Source organism: Podarcis erhardii (assembly GCF_964252035.2).
Source record: "Podarcis erhardii genome assembly, chromosome: 9".
Lineage (NCBI taxonomy): Eukaryota > Metazoa > Chordata > Lepidosauria > Squamata > Lacertidae > Podarcis > Podarcis erhardii.
In genome coordinates this window covers 49165094-49187678 of record NC_138512.1, presented here as the reverse complement: position 1 = coordinate 49187678, position 22585 = coordinate 49165094, and the positions used below count along the sequence as shown (strand labels likewise).

Genomic DNA, 22585 nt, shown 5'->3' with positions numbered 1-22585 from the left:
AGTAAGTGCTGAATCTCATGAGAACTGTTGGCTAATTTGGATGTGTCTGCAAAGGCACTTTTATAGGGTAGCATCATTCACACATTCTGGACTTAGAATTCTTTAGGTGCATGACTTTTGCATCTGGTTTGTGAATCTTGGGGTTTTAATGAAAATCAAAATAGATCCCGCAAGCCTGAGTTCTATCTCACCCTTGGTGTATATGGCATGAAAGTTTTCAAGATGCAGCTCTTGGGAGGGATTATGTGGCAAAGTGACTCTCTGGCAAGACACTCCTTGAAAAAGGAGTCTAGAATTAGGCCCTTTGTCTCTGAAGTAGACTAATCTCCCATGTGAATTGCTCAAACAAATCCATATATAAAAACAAAGAACTGAGAAATAAAAAAGGTAATTTCTTTCCTCTTATCATGTAAATCTGAAGCACATTCACAGGAATAAATGTTAGTAGCAAAGTATTTAAATTAACGCCAGTAATTACCACTATTTTTTTTTCTAATTGTTTATAATCTCTTATTTTCTTCAGAGAGAAATTAAACTCTAGCTGAATATTTGCTTTAGTGAGTACTCTGCAGCCTGGGAAGGAGAACAGAAAACATACTTCTTTGCTCATTATGTCAATTGTTAGGTGATATGCTAATGCATACCCATTCCATCTACTGTTTCAATCAAACAAGAAATATCTCACTTATTAGCTAAAACAACACTATGGCTTTTGACAGAAATTAAGCCTTGTTTTGGTGCATTAACGTTAATATTTGCATATTAGCTAATGCTTCACGTAAAAAGGCTTTGCTGCACAGAGCCTGTGTGAAATCAGGCCATGTTCTTACCAGTAAACTTCAATAGGCTTTTTACACATTACAGTCTCAGTAGGATCACAGCTTTCAGGTTAATAAAATAGGCAAAAGGTTACTATATTTAGACCCCGATCATAAAAAGCTGAAATATGTAAGGGTGGTGGTACCAAGAGTGCTTGTGCTGTGGTTGTTACAGTGCCCTCCTGAGCATGGCAAAAGGGATTAGAGCTACAGAAACATCTGGGTGTTGAACTACTACTTTGATCAGCCCCCATTGGAGCCATTCATTGTGTCCAGTGATCAGGGATGGTGGAGCTGCAAGTCCAACATATGGAGGACCACAGGTTAGCTATTCATGAACTACACTCATTGCCTCCAGACATTTTGGATCACAGCTCTCATCATCCCTGACCATTGGTCAAGCTGTCTCAAACTGATGGGCATCATAGTCTGAAACATCTGGAGGGAAGGCTGGTTTAATGTGTAGCTTGCAACCATAACTCTCGTTTCTCTTAAATTAATTGCAGTCATCGGGATCTGTGTGTGATTGTTATCAGAATTGCAGTGCAATGAGAGGGTTTATCTCTTCTTTCCTGCCACAACTCCCTCAAATCACACACACACACACACACACACACACACACACAGCTATGAGGCGTGGGGGGGGGGGAGAGTTGAAAACAGTTATTTCCCCACCGTTTGGTTACTGAGAGTGACTTTGATTAATTGTTGTCTGTTTTTAACTTCTTATGGTTTCTACTGACTCAGGGCCTTCACAGCCATCACCACCCCAAGCCCAATTCCTTGGAGCATTCAAGGATCTCCTGCTCCATGTCTGCCCAAAGCTGAGCAGGAAGCCATGAGAGGCACAAACTGTTTGCCTCCAGGCCAGTCCCTTTAAGAAGCCACAGGGGTAGTTTGGACTAAAGAGTTATATAAACTCACAGACAGCCTCTAGCTTTTTTTGGAGTAAGCTGCCAGCTTGGAACTCTCTAATGTGCTGCAACCCTGGACTGCCTTGCTGAGCCACATGCTTCTGTTTGAGGTCATGACATGACACTTCACCTCTTGTTTGACCCTCAATATGGCATCGTTATTTATCGCTTCCACTCACAGTCCTGTGTGGTTAGGTCGCTGATATTGATATTGTGCCCATTGGGAGCGGAAACTGTGAGATAATAAACACACAAAGCTATCCAGTGAATACATGGAAGAGCTGAGATTAAATCCAGGTCCAGCTCTGTATCTATTGGGTCACCCTGGCTCTCTTCTAATTATCTCTTAATTACATTGCTAATTTGCTTCCTTATCTTTACACCACATTCTTCTTATTAGCTATCTATTCTTTATGACCACAAATGATTCATATCCACAGCTAAATTCCTTCTCAGTTGTCCTAAGGAACATAAATAATCTACTGCTACACCTCTCCTTAGAAAATGGGTTAGAATGAACTTGGACTAATGGATAAAATCATGTCTCTCGTGAAGCCATAACAAAGTTCTAATTTACTTCAATGGGGTCAGCATATTATTGGCTACATTCTGCAGAGAATACACTCAGTTTGTTACTGAGAGAACACAATAAAAGTATTTTGAATAAGACAGCCCAGTACTTTTGCTCTGGAATGTTTCAACTCATAAAAGGCCTGATTTCAAGATAATAAATATCCAGTCAGTACCTAGAAGAGGCAAGCCTTGCTCACAGGTTGAACTATGGACTGGTTCATACATTACTTTAATAGCAAGGAGTAAGTATCAACAGCTGTTAGTGATGAGAGCTAAAAAGAACCTTAGTGTTATGAGGTGCAATGGATGCAGAACTGGTGGTGGCCCTCACTGCCATGTCCTGCTAGGGAACTTTTATTCAGAGGTATCTGCCTGGCCACTTTGGTAGACACTTTGCTGGCATGGCTAGACCATCTGTTCTAGAAAGGCAGTTCATAGAGCCAAAACTCTTAAGGTGGACAAAAATAAGGCTCTTTCCTGCATAAGAGTCTGATGTCTGCTCCATCTCATACAAAATGCACAGCTGGTTTGTGTGTGCTTGCTTGCTTGCTTGCTTGCTTACTTACTTAATAAACTGATAGGTGCACCCTTTGTCAAAATGATTCCTGGACAGGTTAAACATAAAAATATATGAATCATCTTTAGTAAGGCCCTTCCTTTAAGTAAAACTCTAGAACCAGCAAGTTGGTTAAACAGGCTATAGAGATGGAAAAGCTATCAGCTGCATCTGAAGATCGTATAGCTTATAATAAATCTATTGCCCTATTTTTGTGAGGGAATATTTACAAACATTTTGTATGATAATATATTCTATATGTACTTATTCTGATACTTAACTTGGCTTTGTGGTGTATGTGTTAGTACGAGTGTATGTATGCATAAGGCTTGGTTGGTTAAAGAATGCCCCTTCCGATCTTCAGGAGGAGGGGGGGTTGTGGGATCACGACCCCGCCCACACTCGCTCTCGCGAGGCTGGCGTCAGCCTCGCGGGAGACAGGGATTCCCCCAATTAGCATACCCTGTGGCGCCAGCCAATCGGCTGGCGGCAGGGGCGGGCCTTTGTAGGGCCACTTAAGGTCAGGGCAGCCCCTGGCTCGCCCCCTTTCTTCCCTGGAGACGACGTGGTTTCCCACCCACCCGCCCTTTAGGTTTTGCCACTGACCTTGCTATGGGCTTCGGCTGGTCGCCGCAAGGGGCCTGGTAGGAGTTTTTCCATTTGGCTAATTGGCTGGTTTTGTGAGCCACTTGGTTTTTTCGCCTACCTCGTAGCAAATCGTCACAACTCCCTCGGTTTTGGCGGTAGGCATTGGCCGGGGTATTATCATGCAGATGAGGTTGGGGGGGAGGAACGCCATCACCTCCCCCAATGCTTGAAGGGTAGTTCGTTAAAGGACTCCGAGGGGCGACGCCTCGTCCGAAACCTACGGAGGCTAGGGCCTAAAGCGCGCCCCCGAGCGGTAACCCCTCGGGGAGCGCCTAGGGATATGCATCTCGGGTGGCTCCCCCTGTTGGTGTTTAACCCTTCCCGGTCAGACCGGATAGTCGGTTAGGGCCAATGCCTAAAGCCAATACCCTTCTTTCCTGTAATCAATAAAGTTGTGGCCATTTTCGCCCATTAACCTAAAACTCTGTGTCCGTTGTCTTCATTTATTCCACCTGTGGGGGGGAGGGAATAGCCACACAAAGAACAAAAAACCAGACATTCATAAACAATAACATCAATAAATGCATAGTATAAAACATCCGCTAAGGTTACCAAAAACCTAGATATGTGGCAGGTGATAAATAACAGCAGGCACAGTGTCTCAGCCTCCGCTAAAAGCCTGGATGAAGAGTTGCTGCCCAGTTAGCAAGCTGATGATTGAGTATCCAAGGAAAGTGGCCTGCTTCCCCGAGAACGCCTACATGTGAATGGGCTGACTTTCATTGTACATGTGTTTTATATGGTATAGCACACATGGGGCATTTATATGTGCAAATGCTTTATCTGTCATGTCTATTTTGGCTTATTCTTAATTATTACAGTGGTACCTCGAGTTAAGAACTTAATTTGTTCTGGAGGTCAGTTCTTAACCTGAAACTGTTCTTAACCTGGGGTACCACTTTAGCTAATGGGGCCTCCTGCTGCCGCCGCGCCGCCGGAGCACGATTTCTGTTCTCATCCTGAAGCAAAGTTCTTAACCCGAGGTACTATTTCTGGGTTAGCGGAGTCTGTAACCTGAAGCGTCTGTAACCTGAAGCTTCTGTAACCCAAGGTATATTGCATGTGTTCAAATCTCCCTTGTTCCTGGTTTCTTGCAATTACAGTAACATCTGAACAAAGTAGTAGTACAATTTAAGGGCCTAGTAGGAATTTGTGGCTCTTACCATACAATTAAAAAGTGAACTTGCTCTAAGAAAATTAACAAGAGAGCATTGGGTTCTACACATCCCTACATTAAAAATGGAATTTATTAATGAGTGAGATATATTATTTTAGAAATGTTCTGTTTACACCATTTATTATCCTGGGAATCAACAAATTGACTAATTTCAGCCTCTGATTTCTTTACATCTTCATAGTGTGAATCAGAAGGTGAAGACAGTCAATCGTCTGTAGCAAGATCACCTCTCTGTCATCTGGGAATAACAAATCATGTAGACCATAGTGGGTTTTTAGTTTTGCTATGCAGGAGTGAGTAAAGTGCAAGAGTTATATGCAAACACAAGTGACCTGTGAGTGACCCAGAATATTGACCCTGCAACAACTTGAAATCACTTGTCTGTGTAGGTAGAAGTTGTCCCACCACAACACAAACCTTTGCGGCCTGTACTTCAGGTTCAACAGATTTTATTTAAGTTGGTGGAGGGAAATAGCCTTAAAGAATGAAGTCACAACAGATGTATAGAGACTGGGGTTTTTGTGACTTTATTTTATTTTTCAAGCTTGTCAGAAGTGGCCCTCCTCTAGTGTGTAAATAAGCCTTTAGGTCAAATACAAACTCTACAACAAGTACTATTTGCCATACACCAATGATAAGATCACAGCACTGCCTCCATAGGTATATGGCTGCTGTTGAAAAATGCCATGTACCTGGTTTTGGACTCTGATGACCTGGATAATGGGGAAGACTAGGGTAGGAACCATGTCTGTAGAAAGCCTTTGCAGAGGCTCTCATGGGAGAGTTGCCCCAGGAACCACTTGATGTAGCCTTTTCCCTGCATCTGATTCCAAGGATGACTGCTGCTTAAAATTCTGCACAATGTAAAAGGGCACCGGCTTTTACCAACTGGCAGCTGGAGCAACAGGCCATCTCCTCAGCCCTGCTTGGGCTAAAATAGGGCATGTGCAAAAGATTCTCCTATAGAGCTGGAGACAGTCCCTTGGTTGTAGGTCTGTTAAAAACCCCAATTGGCTGCAATATCCTATAGTCTATTTTGGTGTGTGCAAGGGTGTGTACAGATGTACATATGGACTTTGTGTTTTTACTACTGACATTTTGAGGTTGTCTTCTCAGATGATGTGGGCAGTCGCTTTGGACAGAGAGGCTTGGGAGCACTAGTGGGTGTGCAGATGTGAGGATTAGGATTCAGTTCTTTTAGCATTGCAAATCTGGTATACAACCTTCCTAAATCCTATTGAAGCTGATGGCATTTAAGCAGCCTTGAGGTGTGCCTGATTGCAGCCTAAACGTTTCAAAAAGAAACTGCAGAAGCCAAGCAGGGTTGATGAGAAAATGGGATTGCTATAGATGTCACTCAGCATTCCAGTGAAGAAAACAACATTTTCTGTAGAATAAACCCATTAAGAGGCTTATGTTTTGTTTGCAGAAGTTCACTTTGGATGCTTTCAACATCTCTGCTTGCTCTTCTGTTTCTTAAGACATTATATTTATAAATTCTTTCATCTAGAGTTGTCATTTATCCTGTTTCCTGTCAGATAAACAATCATTTATTTCTCAGATTTCAGTTATAATATTACATATGTACACTTACATAGTTTTTTTGTTCCAGTGAGAATTTTCATGGGGAAACGGGTAAAAAATGTGATATGGGACACATCCTACTGTCACAGAGAAACAATGACTGATAAAAAAGAAAACTCAGTGCAAGGTGTGTGAGAGACCTCACAGTGGATCATTTTTATCCTTTCTAGCGATCAAAAAAGTGTCACAACTGAAAATGTTTTTGCAGTGGAGAATAAAAAAGCACTTGGTGATGCTGAACAGTCAAGTTCTGCTTGTTTTGCACTAATATTGACACAAAAGATGATATAGTAAGAAAGAAGGACTTTCCCCATTATATTCAAAAATGTTCATCATAATCCACAGGAGACTGGGGTGTAGGTTGTCCCCAGTTTGAATGCTAGGTTGTGTACAAAGCATGTCTAAAAATAATCTATTTCCCAGTGTTGGAATAGGGTAAGTGAAGTGAGTGGCAATTGCTCTATCGTACATGACAGATTACAAGCAAGTTATCCCACACTGCTTTGTATGCAGGGCTTTTCACGTAGGCTTCGTTTGGGCTGGCTACAAAAAGAAAAAGAAAATAGAAATGCAGCCCATTTAGCAAAGTGTACATGACTGTTTTGTTTATGTGTGCTCTGGAGAGCTTGTATGTATTAATGACAGACAAATGTACATGGTCCCTTTGCTGGCAGTCAAAGAAAACTCTCCCCAATGAAGCAAGCAGCTGAAGTAAAGGGCTGTAGCTGACACCCACTTGAGAGTTACTGATGTGACAGTTCTGTGGCTGCTAATGACAGGATTACGGTGGCTGTGTTGTTATCCAGAAGGGTCCCCCCCCCCCCAGACAGAATATACGAAAAACAGGGCGAAGCAGAGAGCTGCTGGTTCAGACTGTTGGCTTTCCTTCTGAAATTGCTTGGCGTTGCTTGCAAAGGAGCCCTTTTGTGTACTCTGAAGTTTGTCAATGTCACTCTGGTTGCAGGCGGCTCCTTCTTCCCTGGATAAAGAACAGTGCTTGGTGTGAAAACTTTAGACTTGCATCACCTGGAGTGTTTTGTTTGGACAGATCTTCACACTGCCGGCAGCTGGGAATTAGCATTTTAACCATCTAAACAGAGAGGACAAATACGCAGGCTGGAATATTCTTTGGATACAAAAAAGGAGAGGCTCCCCTAAGCTTTCTCATGCCCCTTGAAGGCAAGATAAATTTGATTCCAGATTCCGATAGCTTTTGTAGTGTCCTTGTTTTCTAGCAGGCTTCCTATTCCTTTAATGGCAGCTTGAGAAAATCTAACTTCCATCAGGTGAAGTTTGTCCCAGTGTGCTGATATAGTGATAAGATTTATTTTTTTTACCTGATGAATTAGTCTTAGAATGAACAGAAAATAGGAAGAGCCCAGATGGGTCAAGCTAACATTTAGTTCAACATCCTGTTGCAGTGGCTAATAAGATGCCTATAGAAATCCTGTAAGCAGGACTTGAGTGCAACAGCACTCTACCTTGTGTGTGTGTGTGGAGGGGGGTATTTTGTTCGTTTGTTACTATCTTATTTTTGTTTTTATATTGTAAACTGCCCTGTGATCTTTGGGTGGATGGCAGTATAGAAATTTAATAAATAAAAATAATACCCACTTGTGATTTCCAACAGCTGATATGCATAGGCATAGTGAGGTATAACAGAACATCATAGCTAGTAGCCTCTGATAGCCTTATCCCCATAAATCTGTCTAATCTTTAAAAAAATACATCCAGGTTGGTTGTCATCTTCTTGGAGCAAATTCCCTAATTTAGCTATGCTCTGTGTAGAGAAGTAATTCCCTTTATCCTGAATCTTCAAACTTTCTGTTTCATGAGATGAGTTTTAGAATTAAGAGAATGGGGAAAATAATGATGAAGAAGAAGGGTAGTAACTGTTGGTGGGTTTTCTCCCTCTCCAAAATCTGAAATCTTCCTTGTGAGAGCAATAGCTAGTACAAACATTTTCCTTCTCTTGAAACAGAGTTGTTTACATAATACTGTGATATTACTTCTTCAACTCTATATCCAAAGAATTACCCACAATATCCTATAAGTTTTGTACAGTTATAAGGAGATGTTAACAAATATCCCTGTGAAAGTACAGAAAAATGAATATTACGGTATACCCAAGGTCTCAGAGGCTTCTGTTTTAACCCCTCAGATGCTCTCTGAATTGTTCATTGGTGGTGGTGTCACATAAAAGCCCCATGTGGATTTACTGCCGACCATAAGGCGCACCTAGTTTTTAGAGGAGGAAAACAAGAAAAAAAATATTCTGAATCAAATGTTGTACTAAACTATTTAATAAACAACCGGTATATCAGAATCATATTTCAACCATGTAAAGTGAACAGTCATCATTCATACACTGTCAAATTAATGATGTCCTCTGGATGGGAACAATATATGGCAGGGAGGTAAAACACGTGTAAAACAGCAGAACTGGCAGGTCTGAGTGTTAATGTAATTCAGCAATGTTGGTTTTCGTCCAAAATAACACAATCATCCACCATATAACACAGCAGAGCCGCTTCTACTCCTGTTTCTGTGGAGACCTGTTTATGCCTATAGGCAGATCATAGAATCATAGAACTGTAGAGTTGGAAGGGACTCTGGGCGGGCTTGAACCACCAGCCTTCTGATTAACAACAAGACGCACTAATCCACTGCACCACCTAAGGACTAATGAAAGCAAGGAGGAGCAAAGGCCATGCTAGGGTATGGCACATAGCAGTTAAGACAATTTATTGAGTCCATATACACACCATACTTAACTGAAGAGGCATGGTGATATCATTTTGGCCAGAACTAGTAGGCTCCATTTCTCCTCTGTTGTTACTATTGCCTTTCAGATTCAGAATGAATTCTGATTCCAATACGGGCATGCAGGCTTTTCAACATGTGAAATGTTGCAACAGCAATCATTCCAGATTCCAAAGTGAGAGCTGTGCAGAGCATGTAAGCGGCTCTGCTTGCTTTACAAAAATTTTCCAAGCTGGCAAGGACAATTAGAGGTCCCGTCCCCCTCAATACAAACAAAACAAAACAAAACAAAACAACTTGGCTGGGACACAGGTTAGCCATTGCAGTGTATCCTTTCTGTGAGTAAGGTCCATTGGACTTGGTGAAACTGACTTTTGAGAAGGCACACTTTGATGGCTTTGTAATTCAGACTGCGATCTCCATATTTGGGCTTAATGCAGCCATCAAAGCTACAAGAACAAGAGTATTTTATTTTTAAAAAACACTTTATTTTCCCTCCTCCTTCCCCCCTATTTACATACCGTTTCATTCAGAGAGTTCTGAAGAACTCAAAAGTGTGCACATGACTTTGAAACATTTAGGCTGGTCCTATAAAGATGATCCCCAACTGTGGATTATGAAAATCTCAGTTTCTCTTAACTGTAACATTATGTAAACCAATTTTCTTCAAAAAGTGTCTCAGGCAATATTTGAAGGGGGTAAACTGATTTCTTCTTAAAAAACAAAACAAAACTATTTTGCAAGTGTCTCATAAAGATGCAACAGCCATTATCATGTTATACAGCTATCTTCAATGTTGAGTGTCTGGTTTTGACATTGCTTATATTTAATCACTTCCATAAAGGGATACTAGGACATAGGTAAAGGTAAAGGGACCCCTGACCATTAGGTCCAGTTGTGGCCGACTCTGGAGTTGCGGTGCTCATCTCGCTTTATTGGCCGAGGGAGCCGGTGTACAGCTTCCGGGTCATGCGGCCAGCATGACTAAGCTGCTTCTGGTGAACCAGAGCAGCACACAGAAACGCCGTTTACCTTCCCGCCAGAGCGGTACCTATTTATCTACTTGCACTTTTTGGGGTGCTTTCGAACTGCTAGGTTGGCAGGAGCAGGGACCGAGCAACGGGAGCTCACCCCGTCGCAGGGATTCGAACCACCAACCTTCTGATCAGCAAGTCCTAGGCTCCATGGTTTAACCCACAGTGCCACCCACGTCCCTTATTAGGACATAAAAAGGTACCCCTGCCTGTCAGGGCCAGTCGTGACCGACTCTAGGGTTGTGCGCTCATCTCGCTCAAGAGGCCGGGAGCCGGTGCTGTCCGAAGACACTTCCGGGTCACGTGGCCAGCGTGACGAAGCTGCATCTGGCGAGCCAGCACCAGCGCCACACACAAAAACGCCGTTTACCTTCCCGCTAGAAAGCGGTCCCTATTTATCTACTTGCACTTAGGGGTGCTTTCGAACTGCTAGGTGGGCAGGAGCTGGGACCGAACGACGGGAGCTCACCCCGCCGTGGGGATTCGAACCACCGACCTTTCGATCAGCAAGTCCTAGGCGCTGTGGTTTAACCACAGCGCCACCCGCGTCCCTTATTAGGACATAGACCTTGACTAAATAACTGTAAGGATACATTTCATATAATAAAGTAATTGCTGAAGATCCAGTAATGATAAAATAGCATTGGAAAAACATGAAAAATCGCACTATAAATCACTGTTCATCTGAATTGCCCCACAGACCTGGAATGCAAATAAAATGCACTACTGTATTATACAATTACTGGATGATAGCTGGTTTTCTGTTGTTGACAACACACAGTTCTGAGTGATTCCTTTAGTTCTTGGGTTCTTTGGGTCAGTAAGCAAATGTTGACTGAATATTTAGCAATTGGGTAGAGCACATGCTTATTGGGAAGCAAGTCCTATTGTGTTCAATATAGGTGTATATAGGATGGTAGCCACTGCCATTTTAACAGGCTTCCTCAAGCTTGGAAATGATGTATAGCTAGTTTATTGTAGCAAATGCACATATTTTCATGGAAATACCAAAAACCTCATTCACATTTGCAATGGTATGCAACGACAAGACAAGCGACACTTTCCCATGCTTGAGGAGACAGATGTGAAATGGCCCTAAGGCATGAGTTTCCCCAGTAGGTCTGGTTTTGAAATTACAGTGGTGTCTCGCAAGACGAAAAAAATCCGTTCCGTGAGTCTCTTCGTCTTGCGGTTTTTTCGTCTTGCGAAGCAACCCTATTAGCGGCTTAGCGGATTAGCGCTATTAGCGGCTTAGCGGCTATTAGCGGCTTAGCGGCTTAGAAAAGGGGGGGAGCGAAAAAAATTGCAAGACTCGCAAGACGTTTTCGTCTTGCGAAGCAAGCCCATAGAGAAATTCGTCTTGCGAAGCGCCTCGAAAAACGGAAAATAGATATATGAACCCACCCACCCAGCCCACCATTTGATCTCATATCAAGGATTTTTCAAGAGGACTTCTGTGAGCTGCACAGGGCCAGATCTCTGGTGTCACAAAAAGGCTTCAAAAGGTTAGCTGTCTAATTTGTTATTATTGTTACTGTATTTGACAGTCATGGGTAGGAAAGAGGTGCTTGTGGGACTCTTTGGTTACTATGCAATTTGACTGATGGAGGGAGGGAACCATTTTCTTTTGTGGCATGTATCTGGGTTTCAGTCAGAGTAAACCCACTGAAGTTAATTGACATGACTAACTTAGGTTCTTTAATTTAATGGGTCTACTCTGAAAATGACTTAGTCTAACACAACCCCACGTGATTTTATATATTTTTCCAGTTTAGGTTATGTAAACCACTCACTCTTTTTTAAAAAATCATACAGTAATAAATCAAATCAACCAGCAATAGTAGCCACTGCATTCTTTGGGTGAATTCCCCCATCAGAAATATAATTACATGGAAATCCTACTGAGACTTTAATGGGACATGTATTTGCATAAATTTAGAACTGGGTTCGGAGCTGCAGTCATATACCCAGGGCTAGCCCAAGGCTTTTTGCTGCCCAAGGCAAAGGACAAGATGGCTCCTTGCCCGTTCCATATAAAAAAGTTGATTACCGTATTTTTCTGTGTATAAGAAGATATTGTTTCCTTAAAAATAATATTCAAAAATAGCGGGTCGTCTTATACATGGATAGCGGTGCGGGGGGATTGGTGGCAGCAGCCAGCAGGAGATTGGCAGTGGCGATAGGGCGTGTGATTGGTTGCTGCGGAAATGCCTGCTGACGATTGGCTGCGGCAATTGGGCGGGCTATTTATGGCCATGGTGAGGTGTGCGTGCAATCGTCTGTGATTGCGATGAGTGTGCTTTTGGAGGTGAGAATGCAGACGATTGGTGGCTGTGGCGATGCGTGCGATTTGCATTGTTGGGCAGGCTGTAGACTGATTGGCGGTGCCCCCCCCCAAAAGCTCAACAACTCTGCAATCTTCCCCCAAAAGAAGCTCAACAACTCTGGGCAACCCCCCCTTTTTGTTGTGGTCCAAAAAAAAAATACATGGGGGCCTGTTATACATGGAAAAATACAGTATATTGGCAGGTGTATCTTACTTCATCACTTGCAATGGGACAGTGTCCTCTGCTGCACCTGAAGGCCAGGTTTGTTTTGGAAGGGAAAAGGGAGAGCATGGCGCACATATATCGTAGTTCTGTCATTTGCTGCTCTCTGCCCGCCCGCACCTGCCGCCTAAAGTGGTTGTATTACTCAGCCTAATGGTAGGTTTGTGCTCAGTATTGCTTATCTTTGAGGGGACATGGTTAGGATTGCACTGCTAGCCTCTCCTATTCGTTGCTCATTAGGAATCTGTCCTTAAGCATCCATTTTAGATATTTTTTATTCATGATGGAAAGAAGTGACATATTGAAAATAAGTATTCTTTATTCAGTGTTTGTTCTGTAAATGTAACTGCTTTGTTGATATGCTTTGTAGACATATGCTGGCTGCTAATGTTATACCATATGCGGGGAAACAAAATGCCTTTTATGCAAATGGATGTTTCATTCTCGTTATGAGCTAAATGTTACATAGGACTATGATGTGCTGAGAAGTGTAAAAATCTGTGTCTATTTAGATTTACCTAAATATGAGTGAAATGAATGGGGCGGGGAATTAAATTTCCAACAATGTTTCTAACAAAGAGCAAACCCCATTTCTTGAGTAAGTCCCATTTCTCCTTAACCGAGGTTGCTGGAGTGAGTTAAAAACCACTTGAAGTGAATATGCGGCCAGCATCTTTGGTGCTAAAATAAGCAGGTGCTAAGAGGAAATGGCTCTGCAATAATCACCATATCGAAAGCAAGCGTATTTACACTTAACAGTAGAGAGAGGCTGAAAAAGAGCAAGTAGTGCCTTTTTTAAAAAACTGCTTTTCATGCAAGCATTGATAGGAAAGTACATCTGCTTAAAATCTTTTCTAGTGCTGCCCAGACGGATTTGCTCTCTGCCCAATCAGTTTATCAGATTTTGGCTCTGCTACTGGGAAGAGCTGCAGTTTATATTCTGATTATGCAGGGGGAGAACAGACATGTCTCAAATGGGTATCACCTCACTCTATAAAAACAAGTTCACTCCATGTTACGGATTGCAAGGAGAACTTTGTTTCTTGACACTTCCTACTCTGGTTAATGAATGATGAAAAGTCTTTCACTTTTATTTTGTTTTTGTTTTGTTTTAACTTTTTTTTCAAAGGCAGAGAGAATTGGTGGTGAAAAGCTATATACATTTGAGGCTTAGCATTAGAAGGAAATCACAGAGAGACAAGTAATGAAAAAGACAGCGTAAAGTTCCTAATATAACCTTTGTGCCTTATATTAAAGAAGAACGGCATTGAACTGGGAGGAAAGAGACCCAGTGCCTAGACTTGCCACATAACAGAGTCTTACCAGAAGGTTCTGATGGTCTTGGGCCCCTTGGGATGTCCTTTTTATTGAACGTTCATGATGATTTGTGCTCATGATTCTATCAGACTTGTCACATGTGATCATGCTTTCAATACACATTCAAAAGGTTTGGGGCTCTGCTTCATTTCCAATGAGTGCATATCCCATAATAGTAGTTCATATGTTGGTGACTTTGGGACTGGATTACTGCTCTATGTGGGACTTCCCTTACACTTGATCCAGAAGCTACAGTTAGTGCAGAATGCTGCAGCATGATTTTTGACAGGAGTATGGCCTTGTTAGCATATAACACCTGTGCTCAGAAATCAGCACTGGTTGCCAATTTGCTACAGGGCCAGGTTAGAGGCATTACTATTACTAGCCACTGCAGCCTAGTGGTGCACAAGATTCCAGGGGTCTTGGCACTTAATCATAGTTTGTGTTTCCTTTGGGAACAAGGCACAATAGAGGCTGTAGTGTCAATATGAAATATGGTTTATTTGCACATATTTGCACCTGAGTCCATGCTTGAGGGAGTTCCCAGCATTCATAACTCAAGAGGGCCTTGCTTTTTACAGGAATGCAGCATTGCGTTCTAAGGCATCCCAAGTATCATCCCTATACCTCTCTTTCAAATTGTCTCTGAAAGCCTGCCAAAAGTTCTCTGCCTGCCCCCTTTCCATAACCTCATTTTTGAAACACCACAATTTTCCTTCACCCTACATCAACCTTGAAATCCCATAGCTTCTTATACAACAAATGTTTTGGTTTATTTTTGTAACACTTTTACTGCACTGCAGCTCCTCCAGACAGCAGCCATGTAATTGCATTGGGGAAGCATCACAGAACAAACCAAAGCAGAATAAATCCTCCACCAATGCACTGTTATTGTGTTAAAACCATGTATTGGAATTATACCATCAGCCCTGGAAGTGTTCCAAGCTAAATCCCTAGCACAGTTATTATATGGGGCTCAGATTTGGACAGGCACTCACCTTGGATCTATGGAAGCTGTGCAATCAAAGTTCTTAAGGCAAATTTTCTCTGTACCACCCTGTGTCCCAAACACATCATTGTGCCTAGAGGCTAATCTTCTCTTGGTAGAATTTCGGATCTGGCGTCGGACACTTAACTATTGGCTTCGCCTAAACTCAAATCCCCCTGATCTAATATCCCTAGTGCTGCAAGATTGTCACAAGAGTTCCTGGAGTAAAATTGTCTATCAAAGACTTCACTCTTGTGGTTTATCACCACAACAGCTACTCACTTTGGGTTTTAGTAAAGCAAACAGTCTAATTTTTCAGCGCCTAAATGATATTGAGTGTCAGAACAACTTGGCCACAATAAGGAAATTTTGCCAATGGTATGACTATTTTCCAACTTCCCATTTCAGCTCTCTGACACCCTATCTGCATAACCTAGAAATTCTAAAATATAGACGCGCATTTACTCCTGCAAGATTGAATGTATTTCCCCCCGGCTGTACAGGAGAGACGATTCCAACAGATTTCACACGAAAAACGCTTATGTCCCTGTGGAGATGGCAGTACCGAATTGGTGGCCCATGCCCTTCTGGCTTGCACTCTTTATAAAGACTTAAGGAATGAGGTTATCACCTCTCTTTTATTGTCCATTCCGGGTCGTCCAACCACTGCCACAGTGTCTTTCCTCTTGGCAGATCAAGATGAGCAGGGGCCATCAAAAGGTTGCAAGATTTTTAGCTGGGGCAATTAGCTGGGGCAATTAGAATAAGATCCACTATTTGACTATTGATTCAAAACCCTAAAATGTATTTTATATAATTGACTTTTTATTTCTATTCTTTGTATATCGTATTGTTTTATTGCTATGGCTGATGGCTGATGCAAATAAAGAGTCATTCATTCATTCATGAATTGGAATATACATGCCATAAAACACCAGTCTGGAAGGACACTTTGTATTCCTGTCGCAAATCTTTATTGGCTATGTGGTCTAGCAATACTTGACTTTGGGTACTTCCAGGTGGGTGTTTATTGCGGGACTAGTATTTTTCATTCATTTTTTAAAAAGCATCCAGACTACATCATTGGCATCAAAATTCTAGTCCATAGCCCCCCAATCTTTAATCTGGATTTACTACTTTAGGGAGAAATATGATAATTTATTTTTTTAAAATGTGTGTTGCCAGTGACCTGTTTACATTATTAAGTCCCTGTCTGGATGCCCCCTATTCATCAGTGGTGAAGGTTTTTCTGTGCATACATGATTTTAATGATTTCTGTATGGTTATGGACATCCTTTGTTTCTGGTGCTGGGAGTGTGTGTGTGTGTGTGTGTGTGTGTGTGTGTGTGCGTGTGTGCGTGTGCACCTTGCTGGACTCTTGTCATTAACATGTTCCTTCAGATATCTTAACATGTGGGATGCAACTCACCCACCCCATTTAGCCCATTTTGGGGCCCCCTTTTTTCTGATGCCACCACTGACAATAAAGGGAAACCTTGTTAGACTTCTGCCTGAAAACCAAGTGAAATACGAAACAGAAAAAAATATGTAACAAGACTTAACAATGCAATCCTTTGCATGCCTACTCAGAAGTGCCATCAAGTTCAATGAGATTACTCTTAATCCTAGACATAGGTCTTGGGGAATAAGCCCTACTCAACACAGAGGGACTTACTTCCAAGTAAACATGCATAAGATTAAACTAATATTGTGATGGTGTGCTGCCTCTAGCCTAACAAATGGTTCCATACCTCAGCTCTCCTCCAGAACAACTAACCTGCATTCAAAAATTGCCACAAGCTATTCCTAAATCAATGTGGTATCCAGATATTCCAGATATTGTGGGACTATGTCACTATCCTACTGCCTGCTGGGGATGATGAGAGTTGTAGTCCAACATCATTTTGGAGGGCTTCCCTTGATCTACACTGACTTGCAGCTCTCTAGTCTTTCCTAGCACTGTTTGGGGATACCAGGGATTGAACCTGGATTTTTTTACAAAGCATATGCTTGGCCATTCCATGGGTCACCTAAGCTTGTTGAATAATGTGCAGTTTGAAGCTCACTCGAAGTATTTAATAACTCGCTTACTATCTTTCAGCACTCTTGTAAGTATTGGCATTTACTTCAGGCAGGTAGAAACATATACGGTAGGTCAGGAATGGGATCTATGAAATCAGCCCATTTTCATCCTGGAAATCTTCTTTGCAAAGCTCATCTCCAGAGAATATCCAGAGAAAGGAATTATTATAAACGCTTTGCCATTCATTGGAGGAATGTTAAAACTGTCCTTTGTGATTGTGTTTATAATGAAGCAAATGCACAGTGGCAGTTAGTAACTGATAGTTATTCATTAAGAAAGTGTACTGGTGAAGGAGAATAAGGAACTTTCATGTGTGCATGATGTCTAGCAGTGGCAAGTACCACCATAGCATGCAGTTAAGCTAAAATTATTTTGGCAGCAGAGTAAAATATCAGTCCAAGCAGTGATTGTTTAGCGGATAGAATATTTATATCTGAGCAGTACAGTTATCCAGGATCCTTTGGCTGGCATCGTGCAGATTGCCATTTTGTTCAACTACTTAAGAAGATAAAAAGAGCCCTGCTTGATCAAATCAAAGGTTTATCCAGTCTCTCATTTTGTTGTCACAGTGACCAACCAGATGCTTGGGAAGCCCACTATTGAAGGAAATTGCACTCTCCTGATCTTTAGCAATATCAAGAGGCATATTCCTTCTGATATTTGAGGTAGCTTGTAGCCATAGTTACTAGTAGCCACTGATGAATTTTATAGGTAAAGTATCTATTTTCCTCAAATGATATGTGGTGTATAGGTTACATACATTCCATACATTTAAAACATATTTAAAGTGCATGACTTCCCCCAAGAATCCTTGGAACTGCCGTTTCTTAAAGGTTCTGGGAATTGTAGCTCTTTGACGGGTAAACTATGTGTCCCAAGATACTTTTGGGGAAGCTATTTGTTTTAAATGTATTTGAAATGTGCTTTAAATATATTGTGGGTATACAGCCATGTCACTCTAATCTTGGTGGTCTTTGAACACTTTTCAAACCAAATTTCCGTGTTTGTTTGTTTTTAAATCAATACATACTGCTCAACCAATAGCATTTAGTTTTTTAAAAAAGTTGCCATATGTATGTTTTTCATACCTCTTTAATTTTCCAACCTCATTTCCATCCCTTCAACAGAGCCTTCAGCAGTTAAATCAAAACTTCTTCCTCCCAATATATAAATACATTTATTTAAAAGAACCCTTTAACACATTCAGCTAACATTCACCAAGCAAAAATGTAAGAACATAAAAAGAGCCTGCTGGATCAGGCCAATGGCCTATCTAGTCCAGCATCCTATTGTCACAGTTGCCATCCAGATGCCTGTGGGAGCGGGCAAGCAGGTCCTGAGTGCAACCATGTTTTCCCTTCCTGTACTAAATCAATGAACCACGAAAGCCCAGATGGGGAAAAGGGAAAGTTGGAGAAGGACAAGGAAAATTGTTATTTCAAAAAACCTTTAGAGGTTGAGTGTGTGGGGACATGGTTGTTGTCACTGTGGTGACATCTTCGCAGATGAAGGGGTGAACATTTTTTTAAAAGACAGTACTAATCTTTAAAAAGAGGGGGTGCTAAAGTAACAACCAACTAAAAATAGGAAGAAACGAGTAAATTAGTCATCTCCAGTGTGGCAAGAGCATGCCCTTTTTTAGACATGTGCCTTTTATTCATTCAGCCTTGGACAACACCTTGAGGATTTGAGAGAAAGTGTTTATTGGCCTTGGAGAAAATGGTGATAAAGGTACTGACAGTATTAGAAAACAAAAATGTGTTGTGTATGTACAAGCTAATGCCAGTGTGGAAAAATTATGTATTAAAAAATACTGGAATAGAATATTAAGCCAAGATGCTTGAAGCTCATGTGTGGGCCTAAAAGATGTAAAATCCAAATGATTTAGATTCAGTGATGCTAAGCGCTGAAGTCGATGTTACAGTCTGGATGGGTGGCAGCTGCTAACCTTTTTTTCACATCTGCCTCCTTAAGAAATGTATGATGTGATATCATTGTATTCAGCTTTCCTCCATCCTGCTCCAGTTTATTGTCTGCTGTGTGCAAGCTAAAGCCAAAATTGTGTAAAGTCAGAGCACATTGGGTTCAATGGCAGGTGGGATTTCTGAAGCCTTTTCCCCCAGACGCCCACCCAATTTCTGCTCCCATTTTATTTTATTTTATTTTATTTTATTTTATTTTATTTTGCGGAGCATGTAAAGCTGAATGTGCACAAGTTAAATGTGTGTAAGTTATGAGTTACTGTATTTGCATAAGCGGTGCAAGATCTTTCCACCTACAATGCTGGGCACAACCCTATATCAATATTTATGAATATTTATCAGATAAAATGGCTTTCTTTTCAGGAATATTTTAACATTCAACACTAGCAACAAGAAGAGCTGGTTTTAAAATACAGTATTTTCCTAAGTCTAGTTCTTGCAGTTTCAGTTCCTGAATTGCATGGAAATAAGTGTGAATTCAGTATTTCAAGATTTTCATGCCACAGTTCACATTTTGAAATATACTGTCAATATAACCAGACATATACAGCTGGAATGCACATACATTTTGTATTCAAAATGTGGTATACAAACTGGTATACCACATTTAGAATACCCAAAATGTTTTGTGTATTCCAGCTGACTGTTTACATTATAACAATATTTGGGTAAGAACTGAGCTGGTTGAGAGGAAAGAGTAAAAGGACCACCAGAGGGCAGTACATATGAACTCCTGCTCCTTGACCACTGGAAGCCCAGTGAGGCCTGTTTGCCCTACGCAGTGAATGTACTGAAAGTGTACTGTACACTGGTTGTTTTTTTTTAAATTGCCGCAAGACATAATTTTCAAAGAGGAACAGTTTGCTGTCACTCTTTTTGCTTCAAAGGAAGGGGGAAATACAACAGCATGAAAGTTCAGGACAATGCAAAGCAAAAGGCTTTTGGCTACTGTTAAACACTCACAGTGGTTTCCATAATAACTTGACTTCTGAAAGGAAGCAGATCACAGGTCTTTTCTCTGAAAAAAACAACAACCCATTAGTTACATTGATATCTCAAGAAGCTTGAGGTGACGTATGGTTCTCCCGCTGTCCATTTTATTATCTACACAACAACCCTAGTAGGTAGACAAAGGTGGATAATAGTGATTGGCTCAAGGCCCCCCACTGAGATGATTAGGGATTTGAAGCTGGGTCTCCCCATACCTAGTCCATATATCACATTGCCTTGTAGGAGCTAATATTTATTCTGATTATGACACCTACAAGGCAACTGACAGGCTGCAATCTGATGCTCACCTGCCTATGAGTGAGGCCCCTTGAACTCAGTGGAGCTTATTTCTGAGCAGTCATGTATCAGATTCTAGTGTCATTTTTTCTTTCTGAACAGTCTGTTGCATTTAATAGCTTTCAGAAGCTGTAACATACTTAATATCGTGTGCAACTTGGTTCTGTGCCTGCCTACTCAGAAGTAAGTCCTGCAATATTGGGCATCTGTTCTGCATACATAAACTTGGACATAAACCCCAATGAACTCAATGGGACTGACTTTTGAGTAGACACACAGAATTGCGCTGCTTGAATAAGATCCCCTATTGATAATAGCATTGTGTGAAGATTCCATCGATTTCCCTGAATAAGATGGGTGAGGTTCTTTTTTCTTTAAAAAAAGATCCTTTGCTTGTCAGCACATTCCCCACACTCCCTGCTTCCTGTCCCCGAAGTAAATAAATGAGAAGAGACTTGAGGAAAGGGCCGGCGCCAAACGCAGCTTGGCACATTAATTCATTGCATAAGCACTATTTTCTATGTCACTTTTTATTGTGTGTAATTAATTCAACAAGAATTTTATTAGAAACAATGAAAGTGTCCATGGGCCAAATAATGGTGCTGGATCACTTCCTCGCCATTGTATGAGTTAGTTGTGAAGTTTGGTGAGAGGATTAATGCCTCCTGTAATTCAGGGGGTTGCCCTTTGATTTTAACGGCCTTTTATATACGATTTGGCTTGGCACCTTATTCTTTTGGGAACCTTGAAACAGTTTTGGTTGCTACATGGCTTTATTGGTTTTATATTCCTAGCACTCAGTTCCCTAACCGTCAGCAAATCTCATTGTCTAGCTCTAATCTAGAGCTTGTGCTACAGTGACCTTTTGTAAATTTGTTTTTCCATTTGATTTTATATTGAGATGAGCAGTTTGGCATGTGTAGCACCTTTAATAGTAGATAGCTGTTCTTATTGTCCTTTCTCAGTATCTTTTATTCACCAGGTGAAGTCTGTCATGTTCAGCTGTACTTTTAACACGGTGTGATTCTTACCACTGTTGCAGTTTTATTCTGATTTTAGACGGCTGTTTTTTAATATTGTTTTAGATGGCTTATTTATTGCATTATGATTGATTTTTTAATTTCTGTAAGCTGCCTTGAATACCTATTTGTTTATCTAGCTGAGTAAAAATATTTATATATCACCCTTCAGTTCAGAAATTTCCAGGTTGGTTTTCCATAACCTATCAAACGGTAAAAGAGCATAAAAGAAAAATCACGGCAAAAATAACTAATATGCCAGCTGTTTAAAAAAGTCTAGGCAACGAAAAACAATGGGCTACAATCCTATGCACAGTGACTTGGGAGAAAGTCTCATTGAATTCAATGAGCCCTACTTCTGAAAGGATTGCGCTGCTGAATACATGAATGCAAATGCTAGGTGAGCATTCCTGGGGAGAGGTTTTCCTAAAAGTGGCATCACAACTGACAAGACCCTCTCCTCCCATTGCTATGCAGCACACCAGAAGAAGAAAATCCCTCGGATCCACAGGGCTTTCATGAGCTTATATAGTTTCTGGATCCTGGCCTGAATGAATAAATGAATGAATATGTGGTGGTATATCCCTCAATCTTATTTATCTTGCTTTCAGAACTAAAATAAGTAATATTAACTATAAGGGATAGTTTTGGTGTGTTACATTCCAGGCTTTTCAAGTGAAAAGAGCAGCAGCAGCAGTGAAAGAAACATGTCTTTATCCTATCTGAAAGATCAGACACAACTCTTTTAAAAATTATTTTATTTTTATTGAATTTTATCCCATCCTTCCTTCCAAAGGAGCCCAGGGTGGCATGTATGATCTAGTTGAGATTCCTGCATTGCAGGGGGTTGGACTAGATGACCCTTGAGGTCCTTTCCAACTTAGATCTGTGATTCTATTATTTCTTACTAGTCTGGCATGTGCCATGTCATGTAAAAAGCAGATGCAAGATCTTTCTTACACAAAGGCCTATGTCATTAGCTGTTTGGACCCAGCAACTTATTTGCAAGGCATGAGTACAGTAATGTAGCGTTGTAACCACTTTTTCTCACTGTACCTTATAGTAAGTAACCCAATACTCTAATTTAGACAAGTTTAGAAAAAAAAATCAGACTGTTCTCCAGGCCCCAAAACACACTGCAAATATCATATGTGTCTGTAGGAAGAATTTTGCTACACATAAGAATGCCATAAGAGCCTGCTGGCCCATCTAGTCCAGCATCCTGTTCTCACAGTGTCCAACCAGCTACCGTGGTAAATTGTAGATCATGCATTGGCAGTCTTTGTGTCTGTG

General features: G+C 41.2%; 1 protein-coding gene across 5 annotated transcripts in view; it reads left to right on the top strand.

Annotated features, from left to right (window-relative positions):
* The window catches only part of JADE1 (jade family PHD finger 1), a 162746-nt gene that overhangs the window by 62009 nt on the left and 78152 nt on the right, over nucleotides 1-22585 (top strand). The gene's annotated exons all lie outside the window — the stretch shown is intronic.